This window comes from Lissotriton vulgaris, chromosome 3_1 (genome assembly GCF_964263255.1).
Source record: "Lissotriton vulgaris chromosome 3_1, aLisVul1.2, whole genome shotgun sequence".
Classification (NCBI taxonomy): Eukaryota; Metazoa; Chordata; class Amphibia; order Caudata; family Salamandridae; genus Lissotriton; species Lissotriton vulgaris.
This window is the reverse complement of record NC_141689.1, coordinates 1,559,152,744-1,559,171,416: the sequence shown is the minus strand read 5'-3', so window position 1 is coordinate 1,559,171,416 and position 18,673 is coordinate 1,559,152,744. Positions and strand designations below refer to the sequence as shown.

The 18,673-nt window shown below is 52.5% G+C and overlaps 1 protein-coding gene across 1 annotated transcript in view; it reads right to left on the bottom strand.

Moving 5' to 3' along the window:
• CENPE (centromere protein E) overlaps positions 1–18,673 on the bottom strand; it is a 1,817,274-nt gene that overhangs the window by 1,309,473 nt on the left and 489,128 nt on the right. The window lies entirely within an intron of this gene.

Sequence of the window (18,673 nt, the reverse complement as noted above, 5' to 3'; positions counted from 1 at the left end):
TGCTGACCTTGAGGCAGCTCGCCTGGACGAATGCGAGGAGGAGTGGCGGGACGCTGACTCAGTCACCAAAATCAACCGATCCTTCTCTGGATGTCTCTGAAGGAGGTCTCGACGTCTGTTGGGAGTCTCGACGTCGATCCTGCATGCCTCCGCGATTGTCGTCTCGACGCCGGGTGGTCTTTCGGCGTCAAATGCCTCGACAGCGAGCGATGTCGGGGAGAGGCTGGTGAAGATCGGGGATGTCTCGACGTCGAACGGCGTGCAGCCGACGACTGACCATGCCTCTCCCTCGACACCGAACGTCTCTTTGACGACGGCGGAGGAGCCAATCTGGACGTCTAGGGTCTAAGCGACGACGGCGGAGGGGTATTTAGCACCCTCGATGCCGAACGTCAACGAGACGACGACGATCTTACCCTCGACGCGGATCGACGCATGGTTGACGGCGGAGGACTCTGGGTGTAGGAGAGTAGGGTCTGCAATCCTATGATCACCCCAGATTTTTGCTTTTTGCTTCACTGGTTTACGACTTCTCTGGCTGTGGGCCTGCTAATCAGACCCACAGCCTTGCTGTTCTCTCACTAAATTGACACGTGTACCTTAGGTGCATTTACCAATTGGTACTGGGCCACCTTATCGGACCCTGTAAGTCAGGGCATAGGTGTACCCAGGGCCTACCAGGGGCTGAAGCATGTATTATGCCACCCCTGGCTGGCCATCTAAATCTGACACAACTGGCTGCACGACAGCAGGGGCAACGTGGTGTAATCACCCTTTGCTATAGGTATAGTATCCCTATATCTAACCTTAAAATGGACACCCGAGTTCCTATCAGTCACTCCTATGGCAGGCCTTGACAATCCTGAAGGCAGAGTGCGTGGACTCGTGTGAATTGGGCTCTGGCACGAGCCGAGCCCGGTTGCAGCTTGCGGAACCAAGACCCAATGGCTGTTCCATGATAACGCGTATCATATCGGTAACTTCGGTATAGCGTTATCAAGACATGTCGAGTAAGGTGTCATACGAATCGGAATGCTGCCCCCTCACCAATTCTGGCGATGAGGTTAGCATTCCGCCCTTCTAGAGGGACACGACATGTAACTGTGAACCCCGGTTAAAGTTAACTGAAGCCTCCGCTCCACAAAATGGACGCTGCCACCACAGTCACGAGTCGTAAACCAGTGAAACAAAAGCAAAAAGACCGGGTGATCATAGGATTGCAGACCCTACTCTCCTACATGACCCCCCCCCCCCCCCCCAAACGTTGGGACAATAAACTAACCTTGACCAGGTGAGTCTTCTTGTTCTAAGTGGAAATACCTGGAGAGCCCATCTGCATTGCCATGATCAGTGCCAGGTCTACGCTCCACTGTGAAGTCCATCCCCTGTAGGGAAATGGACCACCTAAGCAGTTTGGGGTTTTCACCCTTCATCTGATTTAGCCATAGGAGGGGCTTATGGTCGGTCTGAATCTTGAAATGAGTGCTAAACAAGTATGGCCTCAGTTTCTTCAGGGCCCACACCACAGCGAAGGCCTCCCTCTCTATAGCTGACCAATTTTTCTCTCTGGGGGTCAGCCGTCTGCTTATAAAAGCAATGGGCTGGTCATTACCATCAAAATTCAGTTGAGATAGAACAGCTCCCACACCCAACTCAGAAGCATCTGTTTGGACAATGAATGGTTTGGAGTAGTCTGGACTCTTGAGGATAGGTGCCGTGCACATGGCCTGTTTTAGGTCATCGAATGCTTTTTGACAGCTCGCTGTCCACTGAACCTTTTTTGGCATTTTCTTACTCGTCAGTTCATTAAGCGGAGTCACAATCGATCCGTAATTTCTGACGAACTTTCGGTAGTAACCAGTCAGGCCCAAGAAAGCTCGAACCTGAGTCTGGGTGGTTGGAGGAGCCCAGTCCCTGATTGACTGTATCTTGCTCTCCAGTGGTTGAACTTGGCTGTAGGAGAGTAGGGTCTGCAATCCTATGATCACCCAGATTTTTTGCTTTTGTTTCACTGGTTTACGACTTTCTCTGGCTGTGGGCCTGCCAATCAGACCCACAGCCTGGCTGTTCTCTTTCTAAATTACGACATGTACCCTAGGTGCATTTACCAATTGGTACTGGGCCACCTTATCAGACCCTGTAACTCAGGGCATAGGTGTACCCAGGGCTGCCAGGGGCTGCAGCATGTATTGTGCCACCCCTGGCTGGCCTCTTAAATTTGACACAACTGGCTGCATGACAGCTGGGGCAAAGTCGTGTAATCACCCTTTGCTGTAGGTGTAGTATACCTATACCTAACCCTAAAATGGACACACAGATTCCTATCAGTCACTCCTATGGCAGGCCTTGACAATCCTGAAGGCAGAGTGCTTGGAATCGTGTGAGATGGTGCTCTGGCATGAGCTGAGCCTGTCTGCAGCTTGCGGAACCAAGTCCTAATAGCTGTTCCATGATATCGCATACCATATACTCTTAAGTGCATTATAATCCTCGCGGTTAAATGCTAACTTTGGTATTGCTTTATCAAAACATGTCGAGTAAGGTGTCATACGAATTGGAATACTAACCCCTCGCCAATTCTGGCGACGGGGTTAGCATTCCACCCTTCTAGAGGGACACGACATGTATGTAACTGTGAACCCCGGTTAAAGTTAACTGAAGCCTCAGCTCCACAAAATGGATGCTGCCACCACAGACACGAGTCTGACCCCCCTGCAGCTGGGAGTCCTTCCAGCGAGGGGAGCCTGGACAAAGGGTTTCCTGTCAGGGGCGGTGCTAGCACCGTCCCAGACATGGTTTTGTGTATCCTGGGTAGGCAGGGCTTTACAGGAAGGTGACTGCTGAGTTGCACCCCGGCGCTCACTACGCATAGGCCGGTCTGAACCAGTTCTAGGGGCACACCAGCCCCTGGCCTGGGGAAGTCCGGCATGGCAGAGGGGTGTAACCACCCCCCTCCTAGTCCCACCCATAGGCAGGACCTAGTCACCGGGTCAGCCCCCTTTTTTAGTATAAAGATGGGAGCGGGCCCCCTGTTCAAATTAGATCATCTTTGGAATCAAGACACGACTTTCTGCGAAAGGACTTCACGATTTCTTCATCAAGATTCTCCCTTGTGGCTAAGGAGTAGTCACCCTGCATCCGCAGGCACCATCCTAAAGAACACTGCGGTCTGCTGCAAGTCCTTCATCACGAATCCGACGACCCAGCTCGACGAGACCCGGCTTCCCTGGCACCTCTGACCTCTACTCACCTCTACAGCCAAGCTGAGAACCGTGAGTGCGACGAGACCTCGAGGGACCGACGATCGCCAAGACTGCACAACATCTTTACTGCAAGCCCACCGTGTCCTCCACGGGTGAGTGCTTTGGGGTCCGAGAAGCCCCGACCCTGCGCAGCTCCAGCACCCAAGATCAGCCTGCCTGCATCTCCACGATCTGCGTGGGGCCCTTCTGCTGTTTGCTGTGCACCGCGTTGTTTGGCTACTAGCCGGCTGGCTTGTGGCCTTCTGAACGACGCCCGACGACATCACTGCTGCTGGTCTGGTTGCTCCAGACTGGCCCTTGCTTCCTTCTTGAAGAGAGGCACCCCGGACCCTCCTGGTCCACTCCAGACGCCATTTTAGGTCCACCGCGTGGGCTTGAATTTGCCAAGGCTTTGTTGCCCAATCCTGGGTCCAGCGACGCCGACAGCTTCTATCTTCGTGGGACAGCTCGATCCTCCTTCCTGGTCGCCGACAACGCCTCCTGGTCCGTGAGATCTCCGAGCCCAGCGTCACCCACACGCCTTGTCGAGGTGGCTACCATCCGGTGCCCTCCTGGTGCCCACTGACTACTGGCTAGTAGTCTCGAACTTGGTCCCCTCTGCTTTCAGGTGTCATCTTCCATCGATCCAGGCTTGGATCCACCGAACTTTCTTCACTGGTCGCCTGCCAGCAACTTTCTTCCAGGCTCCTGGTCCGTCAACGAGGATTCCCGACGTCTTTTGAGTCCTATGCAGCTGCAGCCCCTGGGCTAGGTAACTTCGGCATCTCGGTGCCCCAGCATAGCCTCACTATCCAAGGGTCAGAATCTACTTTCGTTTTCTCCCTACCAGGTCGGGTTCGCCCGAGAACACTAACTTTGCAATTTCTAGCTACCATAGACTTTGTCCCGCATCTCGCGTGAGAGTGCACACACTGCACCCGAGTCCCCTGGGTCTCCTAGAAGTAATCTAACGATTCTATAGACAAGGCCTAGCGATTCCAAAGCCTATTAGTACTGTACTTACCTGCTAGTAATTTCGCATTCCACTTTTCAAGTATATGGTTTTCCGTGCCCCTCGGGCATTTGTATATACTGTGCTAACTTAAGTATTTTTGTAAGAGTTTTGGTTTGTGCTTAGTACCCTGTCCTCATAAAGAGTACAGGGCTGTTGTGATTCTTAATAAATAACTGTTTTATTTTCATAACACTTGTGTGGTGTCCTTTCACTTGGTGTTCAAGGGGTATATGTGGTATAACAGCTGGCTTAACACGCCCTCTCGAGTCTTTAGCCTTAGACTGCTCGTATCCACGCTACTAGGATAGCTGGTCTATAAGGTTGACTTACAACCAATCATCAATAAGGGTTGTTGGACTGATAAATAGTGTTCACTAGAATAGTGAGCACTGCATATCAGGCCACCTTCTCACATTGGCTTCCACCGACAAGGTGGCCCAAGTATACAACCTGCGTCTGCCCTATCTGGCACTTGGTAGCCTTGATAGTGAGACCTGCTGCTTGCAGAGCCTCTAACACTTTCCGCAGGTGGACCAGGTGATCCTCCCAGGTGGAGCTAAAGACAGCGATATCGTCAAGATACGCCGCACAGAAGTCATCCAGCCCAGTGAGAACATGATTCACCAACCGTTGGAAGGTGGCAGGTGCATTTTTCAAACCAAAGGGCATCACCACGAACTGATAATGCCCACCAGGGGTAGAAAATGCGGTCTTAGGCTTGGCGTCCTCAGCTAACCTGATTTGCCAATACCCAGCTGTCAGGTCAAACGTACTTAAGTAGTTGGCCGAAGCCAATCTATCAATAAGCTCGTCTGCCCTTGGTATTGGGTGGGCATCAGTCTTAGTGACTGCATTGAGACCCCTGTAGTCTACGCAGAACCTCATCTCTTTCTTACCGCCCGGGGTGTGAGGTTTCGGCACTAGAACTACGGGACTAGCCCAGGGGCTGTCCGAGGGTTCAATGACTCCCAGCTCCAACATCTTCTGCACTTCACTTTTGATGCAGTCTCTAACGTGATCGGGCTGCCTGTAGATTTTACTCTTGACGGGCAAGCTGTCACCAGTGTCGACCTCATGGGTACACCAATTAGTCTGACTGGGTGTTAGAGAGAACATATGCCGGAAGGATTGAAGAACCTGTTTACAATCCTCCTGTTGATGTTCGGAGAGGCTGCCACAAAAGACAACACCGTCTACCGATCCATCGTCAGGATTCTGAGTGAGCAGGTCGGGGAGAGGGTCACTCTCCTCCTCCCGTCCCTCATCTATGGCCATGAGCAAACTCATGTCCTTCCTGTCGACATATGCTTTGAGCCTGTTGACATGGAGCACCCTGGGGGGGCTCCGGGGAGTTCCAAGGTCCACCAGGTAGGTGACCTCCCCCTTTTTCTCCAGGATGGTGTAGGGCCCGGACCATTTGTCCTTGAGTGCTGCTGGGGCCACTGGCTCCAACACCCACACCTTCTGTCCGGGCTGATAAACAGTCAAGACAGCCTTTTGGTCATGCCAAGCTTTTTGGAGTTCTTGGCTGGCCTTAAGGTTTTCGGATGCCTTCTCCATGTACTCAGCCATCCGCGAGCAGAGACCAAGCACATAGTCCACTATGCTGGTTGCAGGCTTTTTGAGAGGTCTCTCCCATCCTTCCTTCACCAAACACAGGGGTCCTTTTCAAGATGCCCGTACAAAAGTTCAAAAGGGCTGTAGCCAACCCCCTTCTGTGGGACCTCTCTGTAAGCGAATAAAAGGCAGGGAATCAGGACGTCCCATCTACGCCGAAGCTTTTCAGGTAGTCCATGAATCATCCCTTTCAGGGTCCTGTTGAATCGCTCAACAAGCCCATTGCATTGTGGATGATAGGGTGTAGTGAACTTGTAGTTGACACCACATTCCTTCCACATAGCAGTTAAGTAGCTCGACATGAAGTTTGCACCTCTGTCGGAGACTACCTCCTTAGGGAAGCCCACTCTGGAGAATACTCCAACTAGGGCTCTTGCCACTACAGGGGCTGTAGTGGTCCTAAGGGGAATAGCTTCAGGATACCTGGTGGCATGATCCACTACCACCAGTATAAACTTGTGCCCTGATGCTGTTGGTGGTTCCATTGGACCGACAATGTCAATCCCCACCCGTTCAAAGGGCACCCCCACCACAGGCATTGGTATAAGGGGGGCCTTTGTTGTGCCACCTGACTTACCACTGGCTTGGCAAGTGACACAGGAGCGACAAAACTCCTTGGTATCTTCGTGAAAGTGTGAGACAAGCCTGTCCCACGTCTTTGTCTGGCCTAAGTGTCCTGCTAAGGTAATCTCGTGGGCCAAGGTAAGGAGGAAACCACGCTGAGACAAGGGGATAACCAGCCTCCTGGTCATGCCAGGCTTGGGGTCTCTTGCCTCAGTGTACAGGAGTCCATCTTCCCAGTATACCTTGTGGGTACCTGTGGCGTTCCCAGCAGCCTCAGCAGCAGCCTGCTGTCTGAGGGGTTCAAGGGAAGGGCAGTATAACTGATCCTTCCCCAGGCCCTCTCGTGTGGGTCCCCCTGAGCCCAGAAACTCAACTTGATCAAGTTTGAGTTCTTTAGGTTCAGTTTCCCGCAATTCCTGGAGGTCAGTCTCCTCTGAGACTTGATCCTCGACCTGGGACAAGGGGGAAGGCGAGGCCTTAACCCGACTGCTCTTCTTCTTGGGAGGTGTCTGGTCCGTTGTTCCAGGATCCAGCACCTGTTCAGTGGGGCATCGTCTGACCTGTGACCTGGTCACAGCAAACACATGTGCTGGCAAGCCTAACATCTCCATGTGAGTCCGGTGCTCCACTTCTGACCATTGTGATGACTCCAAATCATTGCCCAACAAACAATCCACTGGGAGGTCTGAACTAACAACAACCTTTTTCTGGCCATTTACCCCTCCCCAGGAGAAAGCAACAATCGCCAAACTATGACTGGTAGTGACGTTGCTGGCATTGGTCACCAGGAAATCTGTACTTGGCATGATCTGTCCAGGGTCCACAGTTAGGCGTCACCATGGTGACGCTGGCACCCGTGTCCCTATAGGCCTGAGCCATTCTTCCATTAATTAAAGGCGTCTGTCGGTATTTGCTCAAAGTATTGGGACTGACATCAGGGGATATATCCACATCCCCCGTACAGACAAGGACAGCCTGAGTGAGCGTACCAACTAAGTTGTCACACCCCTCAGAACCCAAGGTTAACCCAACTAGTCCCTTGGGAGGCGCACTACTACTGCTGGCTGTACTAGGGGCACAGGTGCCTTAGGGGCTGCAGTAGCAGGAGTCTGCCCTCCTTTCTTGGTGCACTCACTAAACCAGTGAGTTTTACTTTTACAGTATTGGCACCACCTTTTCGATTGGCCTTCTTGATTCTTCTTTTTCTGGGAAGCCTGACCCCCCCCCCCTCTTTGGGTTGTTGGGGACCTGTCGAAGACTTCTGGTCAGTTTGTTCCCCTTTCGAATCTTTACCCTTCTGGTCTGCTTTCTTCTGACCACCCTGGTTCTGGCCCTGGTTTTGCTTAACCCTTGTCCTGACCCATCTGTCTGCCTTCTTTCCCAATTCTTGGGGAGAGATCAGATCTGAGTCGACAAGGTGCTGATGCAACAACTGGTTCTGACAATTGTTTAAAATCTGTTCTCGCATGATCAAATTATACAATCCGGTGTAATCAGTAACCTTACTGCCCAGCAACCAGCCCTCCAAAGACTTAGTGGCACAATCAACAAAATCAGACCAGTCCTGAGACTGAGTTTTCTGGGTATCCCTGAACAGCAACCTGTACTGCTCAGTGTTTAGGCCGAACCCATCAATCAGTGTGTTCTTCAGGACCTGGTAATTGTTAGCATCCTCGACTCTAGTAGTGAGGAGCTTATCTCTACCTTTACCTTCAAAGGAGAGCCACAAGATAGCTGCCCACTGACTCTGGGGGACGCACTGTACAGTGCAGGCCCGCTCCAAAGCAGTAATCCATTTGTGGATGTCGTCCCCTTGCTTAAAGGGGGGCACTATCTTATTCAGGTGCTTAGTGTCTAAACTCCTGGGTTCCCGTGGGGGAATGCTGCCACCAGTGGGAATGGTCCCACTCAATTCTTGCTCTCTAGCAAAGGTGAGTCTCTCTTTGGCTAGGGCAAGTTCTTCCCTTTCGATCCGCAGATTGACTTCCCGCTCCTTCGCTTCGTACACTCTCCTCTGAGGGGATGTCATCCCTCTTCGAGCAGAGCCTCGAGAGCCATTGGTTCGAGCGGATCTGTTAGAGCCTCTCGACAGAGACCTAAATCGTCCACTCCCAATGTTAAGCTGGCCTGAGAGGGGCCCCAGGGGTCTCCTAGTACCATTCTCGTGACGGCTTAAGTTGTCCCTAGTTAGCTGGCTAACCACTACTGGACCTTTGTCTGCCTCGTCCCCAGATGTCTCTGGCTCCTCGTCCTCCTCTTCGCCCTCTGCGGAGAGATGGATAAGGTCAGGGTCACCTCGGGTTCCCTCGAGGGGGGGGCATATCCACTTCTGGATGAGAAGGGTCGGTGTTACACGCCCTCCTTGCATCATAAGTCTCCAAGAGACCAATCAGAAACGGAATGGTAGGGTTTGCACCCTGTTTTAGCTTCCGAGATGTACAGATCTGTCGCATCTCTTGGAAGCTAAGTGCAGCATATCTGGAGGTGACCTGTGGAAGGTCGACTGACACAAGGGGAGACTCAGAGTTTCCTCCTTTGTCTGACATGCTGCTTCTAGTGTGGTGCAAGTGATGCACCTACCTACACTATGTGTTTACCTACTGATCCCTTGCTAAGAGTTGTAGCCAAGGTGTGCTAAGCCTTGAGGAGCTACAACAGCTGGTTCAGTAGAACTCAGAGTATTCTAAGCTAAGTTATATGTACCTGAAGTACTTATGCGATCTTTCACAAGATATTCTTAGGATACGCGTGGTAAAACAACAGCAAGCTCAAATCCCAACCGCTGCTCACCAATGTGAGAAGTTGGCCCGATATGCAGCGTTCGCTATTCTAGCGACCACTATGCATCGGTCCAAACGACCCTTATGGTGATTGGTTGTAAGTCAACCTTAGACCAGCTATCCTAGTAGCGTGGATACGAGCAGTCTTCGGGCTAAACTCTAGAGGGCGTGTTAAGCCAGCTGTTATACCATCACATACCCCTTGAACACCAAGTGAAAGGACACCACACAAGTGTTATGAAAATAAACAGTATATTTATTAGAATCACAACAGCCCTGTACTCTTAGGAAAATACTTCAAGTGCACAATCAATACAAGTGCCCGAGGGCACGGAAAGTTCTAGTGGTCTCGGGCGGACCCGAAAAAGGCAAGTCGGAAGCGAGGGACTCGGGACCCTTAAGTAAGGAGGCTATGCAGGCACCGTAATGCCGAAGTTACCTAGCCACGAGGGCTGCGGCTGCACAAGTCTTACAGGCGTCGGGGATCTTCGCTGACGAGCCAGGAGCCGGAAGAAAAGGAGTTGCTGGCCGGCGACCAGTGATGAATAGTTCGTAGAGATCCAAGCCTGGATCAGTGATCGATGATACCTGAAAGCAGAGGGGACCAAGTTCGTACTACTAGCCAGTAGTCAGAGGGTACCAGGAAGGCACCAGGTGGCCGTCACCTCGACTAGGTGAGTGGGTGACGCTCGGCTCTGCAGTCTCACGGACCAGGAGGCGTTGTCGGCGACCAGGATGGAGGTGCGAGCTGTCCCACGAAGGTTGATGCTGTCGGCGTCGCTGGGCCCAGGATTGGGGCAACAAGCCTTGGCAGATTTCAGGGCCACGTGGTGGGCCTAAAATGGCGTCTTGAGTGGACCAGGAGGGTCCGGGGTGCTCCTCTCGTAAAAGGGAGCAAAGGCCGGTCTGGAGCAACCAGACCAGCAGCGGTGGTTGTCGGATGTCGTCCAGAAGGTCACAAGCCAGCGGCTAGTGATCGAACAACGTGCTGAGCAGCGAAGCAGAAGGGCCCCACGCAGATCGTGGAGATGCTGGGAGACTGCACTTCGATGCTGGAGCGGCTCAGGGTCGGGGCTTTTTGGACCCCAGAGCACTCACCAGAGGACTCCTTCGGTGATCGTGCTGGTTTAAGAAAGCGTGCAGGTTTTGATGATGGCCGGTCCCTCGAGGTCTCGTCGCACCCACAGATCTCAGCTGAGCTGATGATGTGGGTAGAGGTCAGAGGTGCCAGGGAAGCCGGTTCTCGTCGAGCTGGGTCGTCGGATTCCTGAGGAAGGACTTGCAGCAAACCGCAGAGTTCTTAGATGGTGCCTGCGGGTGCAGGGTGACTACTCCTTAGCCACAAGGGAGAAATCTTGAGAAGAGTCTTGAATGTCCTTTCGTAGAAAGTAGTTCTTGATTCAAAGATGATCTAATTTGGAAGGGTCCCCGCTCCGGCCTTTATCCTAAAGAAAGGGGTGGGTACATGACTAGGTCCTGCCCTAGGGGTGGGACCAGGAAGGGGGGTAGTTACACCCCTCTCCCCTGCCGGACTTTCCCCAGGTCAGGGGCTGCGCGCCCCTGGAACTGGTTCTAACCAGCAGATGCGTAGTGAGCACCGGGGTGCCACTCCGCAGTCACCTTCTTGCAAAGCACTACCTACCCAGAATACACAAAACCCTGTCTGGGACGGTGCGAACACCGCCCCTGACAGGAAACCCTTTGTCCAAGCTCTCCTCGCTGGAAGGACTCCCAGCAGCAGGAGGTCAGACTCGTGTCTGTGGTGGCAGCGTCCATTTTGTGGAGCTGAGGCTTCAGTTAACTTTAACCGGGGTTCACAGTTACATACATGTCGAGTCCCTCTAGAAGGGCGGAATGCTAACCTCATCGCCAGAATTGGTGAGGGGGCAGCATCCCGATTCGTATGACACCTTACTCGACATGTCTTGATAACGCTATACCGAAGTTACCGATATGATACGCGTTATCATGGAACAGCCATTGGGTCTTAGTTCCGCAAGCTGGAACCGGGCTCGGCTCGTGCCAGAGCCCAATTCACACGAGTCCACGCACTCTGCCTTCAGGATTGTCAAGGCCTGCCATAGGAGTGACTGATAGGAACTCGGGTGTCCATTTTAAGGTTAGATATGGGGATATTATACCTATAGCAACGGGCGAGTACGCCACGTTGCCCCAGCTGTCGTGCAGCCAGTTGTGTCAGATTTAGATGGCCAGCCAGGGGTGGCATAATACATGCTTCAGCCCCTGGTAGACCCTGGGTACACCAATGCCCTGAGTTACAGGGTCTGACAGGGTGGCCCAGTTCCAATCGGGTAATGCACCTAAGGTACACACATCAATTTAGCGAGAGAACAGCTAGGCTGTGGGTCTGATTAGCAGGCCCACAGCCCGAGAAAGTCGTAAACCAGTGAAACAAAAGCAAAAAGTCCGGGTGATCATAGGATTGCAGACCCTACTCTCCTACAGCGATTCCAAAGCCTATTAGTCCAGTACTTACCTGCTAGTAATTTCGCATTCCACTTTCAGAGTATATGGTTTTTCGTGCCCCTCGGGCATTTGTGTAAATTGTGCAACTTAAAGTATTTTCGTAAGAGTTTTGTTGTGTGCTTAGTACCCTGTCCTCATAAAGAGTACAGGGCTGTTGTGATCTAAATAAATACCTGTTTATTTTCATAACACTTGTGTGGTGTCCTTTCACTTGGTGTTCAAGGGGTATATGTGATGGTATAACAGCTGGCTTAACACGCCCTCTAGAGTCTAGCCTAAAGACTGCTCGTATCCATGCTACTAGGATAGCTGGTCTATAAGGTTGACTTACAACCAATCATCAATAAGGGTTGTTTGGACTGATATATAATGTTCACTATTCTAGTGAGCACTTTGTATCAGGCCAACTTCTCACACTGGGCTCTCGGCCGCTGTATCTGCGACGACGGAGGTGAGCCTGTTCTCGACGCCAAAAGTAGTGTTGACGACGGCGGAGGCCTCGACGCCAATCGTCGCCAGGTTGATGACGGCCGAGGTGTCACACTTAGACGCCGATCGTCATCTAGTTGACGACTGCAGCGCTGTGATGCTCCTCGACGCTGATCGTCGCCTGGTTGACGTCAGTGGAGGGCTCTTGTTCCTCGACGCCAAACGTCGCCGGGTTGACGTCGGCGGAGGGGTCGTTGTCCTAGACGCCGATCGTCGCCGAGTTGACGGCGGAGGGTCTTGAAATCGACGACGTACCTGAATCCTTTCGACGGCGAGCCCGCCGTCGATGGTTGTTTTTTAGATAAATGACCCACCGGTAGATCTTTATTCAGCGCCGAGCCCGACGCTGAAGCTGAAGTGCGTGAAGTCTTGTCCTTAGAAGGTGTTCTAGACCTCTTGGAGCCCTTCTTTACCGGAGACCTTCCTCTGGATGACCTAGCCAGGCCATATATGCGAATCCTCTCCCTGTCCTTCAGAGTTCTTCCTGACAGGGCTTTGCATTGAGGACAGGTCCTTGGATCATGATCTTCAGGCAGACAAAGTATACAGACTTTATGTTTATCTGTCTTGGCCTTCTTTTTTCCACAAGAAGGGCAGGTATCAAAAAGAGAAGGCATTTTCAAGGTGAAAGCCCAAAAACTGCCAATAAAAGACAGATTCTTACTTGACAAGATGTAAAACGACGAAGTAAGCCAAAAAAGTTGTGAAAATGAAGTGAATTTCTGACAGAAATCAGAAATTAGTGGAGCTGTGTCACCAGGGCCCTTCCTGAAGGACCTGGAAAGAACTGACCTAACTCCCCTGAGGCATGATGGGAAGCTGGGGGTCAGGAGTGCCTTAAAGGCACTGTCAGTTTATTGCATGCAGCTACAGGTTAGCTTTTCAGTCTTTTTAGACTGTTTGCAATGCAGCCTGGGAGCTTTCTATGCTTTCAGTGTTTTATGAGAATTTCTGCTGCTTTCTGAGCATTAAAACAGTTTCTAGGGAGGAGCTACGCGGGCATCCAAGATGGTCGCGTGAGCAGAGAGCTCCCGAGACCCGCGCCGCCCTTCTTTATCTATCCTGGATATATCCTGATTACTTCGACGGGCTTTTGGAGTACTACTCTCACTGATGCGGTCGATCCTTTTTTGGCCGAAATCGGACCTTGGGGACCATTTTTCTATCGTCTTCAACTTTCTGGCCTAACCACAGACGCAACCGGGGTCTCGGCTGCCTGTTATGGCTGAGCTGTAATGCAACAACAACGGCTGCCTGGCATCTGGCCCACCGGTGGTGTGCCACTCTCACTTTCGGTTTCCGGCCTCATCGTCTCTGTCTCCTCCTACTCTGTCTTCGCCTGCCACTTTCACAGTGAACGCTCTCCTTCCTTGGGCTGGCAAGGAACCCGTGGCATTCTCTCTTAAAACCACACTTCAGAGTTTTTGGACTTATCATCGTCCCGCTGCACCTGGGTGTCTTCGACCGCCACTGAATGCAACATGGCGACAAAACCTGAGGCGGAAAGACGCAGGAAGGCTGTAACACGGGGAGGGTCGATCCAGTCTAATATGATCGAGCGCTACACCCAGCCAAGAGGCTCCCCTGGTGTCACCAGTGTTAGCTCTGAAGGCCCTCGAACGGACATGTCGTCTTCCTCTGAAGTGTCACTCCAAGACCTTTTGGCCGCCATCTCTGGACTTAAGGCTGATATGAGTCCGCAATACGAAGCCATTGTGTCCAAGATAGACACGGTGGCTGTAGATGTTACTCTTATTCGAGCCGATCTGGCCAAGACGAATGAGAGGGTGAAGGCACTGGACTTGAAGGCGTCGAGTTTGGTGACGGACATGGCGGAGGCGCAATCCGAGATTGGGAATCTGCGTTCCTCAAACGACCTACTGCTCAAACGCATGGAAGACTACGACAATAGGGCCAGGCGGAACATACGCCTGGTTGGAGTGCCGGAAAGTGATGGTGCTGCCTCGATCGATTTACTGGTCGAGGAACTTATTGTCGCTAAACTCGCTCCTGTTGGACTCAGCAAGTTCTTTGCCGTAGAGCGCGCCTATCGTTTCCCAGGAGGTCAAGTGAAGCCAGGAGGCCCGCCGAGGCCTATCATCGCAAGGCTATTTCACTATCGAGACAGGGACACTATCCTACAGGCCGCTCGTAAACACGGCCCGTTGAAATACGACAATAACTATCTCCATCTATCCTGACTTCACTCCCCAAGTGCAACGACAGCGATCTGGGTTCCTCGGAGTGAAGCGTCGTCTAAGGGACCGGGGACTGAAGTACGCCATGTTGTTTCCAGCTCGCCTGCGGATTGAGTTCAGAGAACGTGCTTATTTTTTTGATCAGCCGGACCGTGCTAATGACTGGTTGGACTCGTTGCCGACAGATGATACTGAGAGCGGAGGCCCTGGTGGTGCGGAAGGTGGCGCAACGGCCCAGGAGTAACGTGGGCCCCCGGAGGTCCGACTTGAGACTATGAACTCTACAGAGTAAATTAACTGTGTGCTCTATGTTTATGCCCGTGGCGGTGCGGGTGCGGGTGATTTCTCCCTTCCTCCTCGGGGGGTTCTTTGTGTAGATCAGATGGGGCGACAGGCACACTGCAGTTTGGGGTGGCTTTTTAGTCAGCAGGGGTGCAGGGTGGAGGGTGTTGTAACGGGTTCTTGGTTGGGGGATGGTTCTTGGAGACTTGGTTGTGTTTCGTTCTGTTTGTTATGTTCTCTTTTTCATGGTATGTCACGGATTGCAAATATTCCGAAATTGGGGTTGGGGGGGGGGGGGGGGGGGTTGGGGCAGATTGCCTTTGCTGTGATGGGGGGGGGTGAGATGCATGTTCTTTCTTGGAACGTCAACGGTTTGGGTGACAGAATCAAACGTGGCATTGTGTTACAGTTTTTGAGGCGCCATGCCCCTGATGTTGTGTTCCTTCAGGAGACCCACTTGATCGGTAACGCCTGTAAGGCTCTCGACCGTCGGGGCTACCGATTGGTCGCCCATGCTGGTTTCACCTCTGGGTCCCGGGGAGTGGGTATCATGGTGAAATCCTCCCTTGCCCTTGCGATTGACAATGTTACATTGGACGATCGGGGGCGGTATGCTGCTGTCTCCGGGAGGTGGGAGGGTAAACCAATTGTGTTAGTGGCTGTATATATTCCCCCGGGGCTGCAAGCTACCACCTACGCCGACCTTGGCAAGACTCTTCTTGGTCTCCCTGATGGACTGTTAGTCATGGGTGGGGACTTCAACTCTGTTATGTCTGGCGAATGTGATCGGCTGCCCTCTAGAGTCCTGCCGCCATCCCAGATGTGGCTCAATGAGATGGCTGATACTTTTGGTCTGGTAGATGTCTGGCGTTCACTACACCCGTCGCTCCTGCAGTATACCTTCCACTCTGGTGCGCATGGCAGCCTCTCTCGTATAGATTATTTCTTTATGCTGGCTTCCACTCTGTCCACTGTCCGGGAGGTTCGACATCTTCCCCGGGGTATCTCGGACCATTCCCCCTTGATTAGGATTTCTGTGGGTGGTCTGCTTGGTAACAGGATTCCCCCTGTCCCTCCCTGGCACTTCCGAAACCCCCAGCTCCGCTCAGATATGGTGAAGGCGATTGACTGCTACTTTGATGAAAATGTGGGCTCGGTCACCTCCCCTACTGTTCTGTGGGAGGCCTTTAAAACGGTTATCAGGGGTTCCGCAATATCTCTCATTGCTGCTGAGCGAAGGATTAAGAGGGAGGCTGTTCTGGCCCTTGAGACTGAGATCACTGCGCTTGAAAGTGAGCTGGGTGGGGACGACACGCCTGCGCTGTTGCACACTCTGGAACTGAAACAGCCTGACTACAAGGCTTGTGTTACTGATGCTGCTAAGTTGATGCGAGCGAATCAATTGGGCCGGCTTTATGATGTGGGTGACAAAGCTAGCAAACTTCTGGCATGGCTGGATAAGGCTGAACGAGCGAGTCATGTTGTGCCTGTTATTGTTTGCGAATCTGGTGTGACTGTCTCCGACCCTGGCGAGATTGTTGATTGCTTTGTGGACCACTTCCGGAAGGTTTATACCCCGGTGAGTGATCGTGATGAGGCTGATTCCAGCCTGTTATTGCGTGATATAGCTCTTCCTACTGTCTCGGAAGAAGATGGCCTTGCTTTGGAGGCTCCCTTTACCGTAGATGAGATTGCCCTTGCCATCCGATCGTTACGCTCGGGTAAGGCGATGGGCCCGAACGGGTTGCCCATTGAACTTTACAAACTCTGTCCGGACAAGATGGCCGCCCATCTGCGCAACATGTTTCTCGATGCGTTTGAGGCTAGAAGCCTTCCACTTGAGCAGCGCCTAGCTACCATAGTGGTCATTTATAAGGATGGCAAGCCTCGTGACCACTACACCTCCTACCGCCCCATTTCTCTGCTAAACGCGGAACCCAAAATCCTGGCCAAGGTTCTGGCCAATCGGTTGTTGAAGGTGATTTGCGACTTGATCCATCCGGATCAATCCGGTTTCATTCCGCACAGGAACACGGCCCTTAACCTGCGTAGGCTTCATGGTGTTCTCACGAGGGCTGCAACTCTCGCGGAGCCGGCAGTGGTGGCCTCCCTGGACGCCACTATGGCTTTCGCCACCATCAAATGGCCCTATCTCTGGGCGGCCCTCTCTAAGTTTGGCTTTGGTTCTAACTTTATTGCATGGGTCAGGCTCCTTTACGAACAACCACTCGCTCAGGTGGTGGTAAATGGTAGATGCTCTGACCCCTTCCCATTAGGCCGTGGCACTCGTCAGGGCTGTCCGCTTTCCCCGCTTCTATTCGCGCTGGCGCTTGAACCCCTTGCTGCGTGGCTTCGGTGGGAACCCTCGATTAAGGGGATCCGGTGGACGCCAGATCTCGAGGATCGCGTCTCATTGTATGCCGATGATATCCTTCTCTATCTCACTTCCCCTCAAAAGTCTCTTAACGTCCTCTTCGACGTGCTTACATCCTTCGGTAAGAACTCCGGATTAGTCATCAATTGGACTAAGTCCTGTGTCTACGCTATAGCCGGGGTTTGCCACCTCTGCCTCGCAGGTTCCCCATTTTGGTGGCGACGGACGGCTTCAAATATTTGGGGATCTATGTCTCTACGGTCTCTTCAGTCCGCTATGAGCGGAACCTATATGCTCCGCTCCGCCGACTCAAGCAGGATGTGAGAAGGTGGCATGAATTGCCCTTATCCCCATTGGGCCAAGCGGCGCTCTTCAAAATGATGTCGCTCCCCCGATTTCTTTACGCCCTGCAGAATTTTTTCGACCCTGTCCCTGCTCGCTACTTTCGCGAGGTCGAGAGTCTACAGCGACAACTAATTTGGGATGGTCGTGCCCGTATTGCATTGTCCAAGCTCACCCTCTCATGGTACGATGGTGGTATTGCTTTGCCGGATATTAGACGCTATTACTGGGCCTCACATCTGAGCGCTATCAATCATGCGACGTACTCTTCAGAACCTGCTCCCGCCTTTGCTTTGGATAAAATGTTATTGCCCGGTAGCAACTTTAATAGGGCTCTGTACTCAAAGTCACCCATCCGTCTCCTTACAGGTCCTACGAAGTGTGCGGTGCGGGCCTGGAGGGATGCTACTGTGGCCACGGGCTGGGGTGGTAAGCTGACGCGTATGACGCCACTGTATGACTCGGATCGGTTGGGCAACCTGTGGAAGACGAAAGGGTTTGATAAGTGGGACATGATTGGGATTAGTAAGGTGGAGGATCTGTGGGCACGGGGCGCTGTGAAATCCTTCGCTGTTTTGAAACTGGAATACCGGCTCGATGACAGGGAGCACTTTCGATATATGCAGGTTCGACATGCCTTGTCCTCCGTCATTCCCCCTGGTACCGATATTCCGCAATCCTCCCCCTTGGAGGCCCGTGTCTTGGACGGCCATGTCCCCGATAGCACGATTTCCTTGATATATAAAAAGCTCATTAACAGGGCTGACCAACTGGAGAAACTTCGTGCTTCTTGGACGGCTGACGGGCTCGAACTCGACGACGAGGACTGGCAGTCCGCTGTGTCCTCCCCTAAGGAGGTGGCTATTCCGGCTCGGCTTAGTTTTGTCCAGCTGAAGATCCTCCACCATGTGTATGTGACTGGAATGCGTCTGGTACGAATGGGTTTAGTTTCGGATGGACGATGCAGGCGTGGGTGCGGTATGGATGGTACCTTCCTTCATGTTTTGTGGGAATGCCTGATGGTCTCGGCCTTTTGGTCTAGAGTGCATGATGTTAAGGGTCGTGTCACCGGAATCCCCCTCCTTCCCGAAGCACGACGTTGCCTGCTTAATGTGTGGGAGCCTTCGGATTGCAATGCTGCTCAGACGCTTTGGGTCACTTTGGGCAACATGGTCGCGAAGAGAGATAGCTCAGCTCTGGGGCTCCCCTAGACCACCATTGCTCAGTGCCTGGAAGGAGAACATGGACTGGTGCATGTTTCGAGAAAAAACGGTATACGAGGC